Raw genomic sequence first — 3655 nt, 5'->3', positions numbered from 1 at the left:
ACACAGGGTGAAGGGCAGCCTCCCCAGTACGCCCTGCCGGCACCCAGGGAGGAAGGGTGGGGAGGACCCAGGACGGGCCAGCGACACCCCTGGACCAGGGCTGCACTCACCTTGGCCAGCGACTCAAGGGGCCGTCCCTCGCCAGGCCTCATCTCCCCCCTCCCTGGCACAGGATGGTCAGAAGTCAAACCAGAGAAGGGAGGCCAGCGTAGCTCCAGCGGGGACTGTGACCACGGGCGGCAGGGCTCTGGGCTGCCCTGGGTGGTCAGGCTGGGCCAGGGCCGTGTGGAGCCGGGGAGACGAGGCCTGCCTGTCAGAACACACACCCTTTGCGTCTGGGCTGGACCCCTCGTACCCGGGTCCCAACCAGCATCTGCCCCTGTAGTGACCCTCCCAGCAGCTGGGAAGACGCTTCAGGGAGAGGCGTTGGGGACAGGGAAGGTTGGAGCTGGGCCTCAGGGGCCCGGGGGGCTGCATGGGAGCTCTCACGGGGCCTAATCCAGGGAGCCAGGTGGGACACCCTCCCCTCAGCGCCGAGCAAGCCGGGAGAGGTGGGGCACAGCTAAGGAAGGGGCCAGGCCTGGAGGACAGGGTGGGCCTGGACTGAGAGGAGACTGCTGAGAGGGAAGCCTGCAGGTTCCATGTCCACCCAGTCGGGCTGGCTCCATGTGGTCAATAAGAGCTGGGAGTCGGGGTCAAAAAGTGACATGGCGGGACCAGCAGTTGGCATAACGGCTATGTCGCTGGACTCCCATGTAGTCGACCACGGTTTGAGTCCCAGACCCGGTGGCTTAGAACTCACGCCGGGTGCGTGTGCGTGCGTGCCCAAGATCCCGAGAGGAGAATGGAGAAGGGATTGTGGCGTGGCCATCCCCCCTGGGGGGTGATTTCCTATTTTCTATCTCTCTTTCTGGCGAGCGCATGCACCCTATAGCAAAAACCTCTCCAAAATAAAAAAATTGACGTGGTTAAAGCACTGACTCCCACATGGCCAACCATGGGTCGAGCACCAGATTCTGTGGTTTAAAAATCACATCGGGGGACTAGCAGGCAGTGTGGTGGGTAAGGGCGTTGGCCACTCCCACATGGCTGACCACAGTTCAAGTCCTGGACCTGGTGGCTTGCTTTCTCACTTTCCCTATCCCTCTGTCTCTCTGGTCAAATGAAATGAATGAATAAATAATTTAAAAATAAATAAAATGGCAACATTTGCAACCAGCTGGGACTTATATCACGGGCAGCTTTAAACAATGACCTTTTAAAAGTTATTTTGATGAATCCAACTTTTTATTTTTTGAGAGGTTTTTGCTATAGGGCGCCTGCGCTCTCCAGAAAGAGAGAGACAGAGAGATAGAAATTACCCCCTGGGGGGATGGCCACACCGCAATCCCTTCTCCTCGGGATCTTGAGCACACATGCACATGTGCCCGGCCTGAGTTTAAGCCGCCAGGTTCGGGACTCGAACCATGGTCAACTACATGGGAGTCCAGCGACATAGCCATTATGCCAACTGCTGGTCCCAGACGATGACTCTTTAAAAAAAAAAAAAAAAGAAATCACACCAGGTGTGTGTGGGGGGGTGGAGGGAGAACCCTAGAGGAGAATGGAGAAGGGAGTGCAGCATGGCCATCCCTCAGGGAAGCGATTTCTCCCTTTCCCACGTTTCTCTCTGGCAAGCACACGCGCCCAATGGCAAAACCTTTAAAGACACACACACAGCAGGTGCTCTGAGGCTGGCCCCGATGGCAGTGGTTAAAGGAGCCACATTCCACATGAAGTTTGGATCCTGGCCTTGGGGACAAAGAATGAACAGGCTGGGCACACGCAGGAGCACAGCCTTCCTGACGGTGGGGGACGGGGACGGACGGAGACAGGGCCTGGCAAATGGGGAGAAAGAAGAGCTGAGGCTCTGTCCACCGCCGGGCCTCAGTTTACCCTTCCCAAGGAGCAGAGCAGGGCTAAGTGCGCTTGCCTCCCGTGCGCCATGGGGCAGGTCCTCGGGGAGGGAGATGGGCTGTACCGAGGGAGAGACCAGGGTGGTGAGGCCTGTGCCTGGGGCAGGGAGAGGCTGCGAAGACCCCACACCGGAGCACAGGGAGACACTCGGAGAGGCCTGGCACGCACCCTCCTCCCCGCCCCCCAGGCCAGGCCTCTCCCCACTCAGCCCAATTTGGCGGCACCGTCCGTCCCCCTGTGGCACAGCTGCCCAAGGAGCTAGCAGGGCGGGTGAGGCCTGGTTGTAGACAGCGAGCACAACGGGGGAGCACGGGCGCCTCTGCCCTGGACCCACCCCACACGTGGGCAGGCCACGCTGGTCCCCCAGTACAGCCATGACCGCCAGGCAAGCACTGGCGCTGCAACCCCCCCCACAGGGGGCAGCACCGAGCTGTGGGGCTGCTGGCCAGCTGCTAGGTCCGACAGGGAGGGGCCCTGCCTGAGGGCGGGGTGGAGCCTGGACCCCAGCCCCGCCCTGGTCAGGCTCCTAAAAGCCCGCCCACCAGGAAGGGGCCGGTGTTGTCTCTCCAGGGGCAGGAGGAGGGCTGCAGACACGCACCGGCACCCTCACAGCGGACAGCAGCTCCCCAGCAGCTCCAGGGTGCAGCTCCAGGGCGCAGGCCTGGAAGGTGTGCAGGGTGAGTGTGGGCTCCTGGCTCTGAACTGTGGGCGGGGGAGGAACGAGGGGCCCCGCACTGGCCCGGTGGCCGGCCCCCACCTGGGAAGGACGAGTCCACAGAAGCCTATCTGCTGCCTGGTGGAGAAAGCAGCAGGGGATACTGCCACTCCCGGCCGGCCTGGTGACCACAGGAGAGGTCCCTGGAGGCTTCCCAGAGCCCTCAGCACCCTCTTCCCCGGGGCCCAGGATCTCATCAACGCAAGACGCCGCAGGCACCTGGGAGGTGAGTGCTCTACAGGGCAGACGGGGCAGAGGCCGGCCGGGCCAGGCCGAGGGGTGTTTGAGCAGGTGTCTCTGAGCAGACAGGAGCTAGGACGCCTAGGGCTGGGGTCCCCACGGTGGCAGCAGGTGCTGTTCCCCAGGGCTCCCACCTGCACCCGACTCAACAGAGCACGAGGGTCTGTGTGTGGCGGGAGGGGCTCCATGCAGCGTCCTCCGCCTGCCCCAGGCCCTGCTCAAGGCTGCAAGCAGTGGGGGGGCCCGGCATTCCCCACCTGGGGCAAAGAGGGGGGCTGGGAGAGCACAGGGCACAGGCCGGCGCCCCCGCTGCAGCCCCCCAGTCCCCTTCGTACTCACACCAACCCAGGTGTCCTTAGTAGGGCACAGGCTGGCGGGGGTGGGTGGGGGGTTCGGCCCCATCTGCAGCAGAACTGTGGGGTCCCGAGAGGGGGCGCGAGCAGGCCTGGGCCTGTTCCTCCCAGCGTCCCCTGAGGGCTGAAGGAGACCCAGCCCCTCCAGCCCTACCTCTGGGGACACTGGCCAGGAAAGAGGCACCCAAGGTCACCCAGAGGACAAGAGTCTTGAAAACCACCCCCAATCCCGCTTTCCTCCTCCCCCAGGACGCCAGCTGAGAGGACTGGGCGGCCCCTCACTCACCTTTGCAGACGGGATCCCGGCAGAAAGCGGCCTGCTGGGCCCAGCCTTTTATACCAGGCTGGAGCTCCAGGTGCGGCTGGGCCCCCCCCCAACACCCCCCGAGGC

This window comes from Tupaia chinensis, unplaced genomic scaffold, assembly GCF_000334495.1.
Source record: "Tupaia chinensis unplaced genomic scaffold, TupChi_1.0 Scaffold141293_1, whole genome shotgun sequence".
NCBI classification, from domain to species: domain Eukaryota; kingdom Metazoa; phylum Chordata; class Mammalia; order Scandentia; family Tupaiidae; genus Tupaia; species Tupaia belangeri.
The sequence above is the reverse complement of the archived record's forward strand: the minus strand, read 5'-3'. Positions refer to the sequence as shown.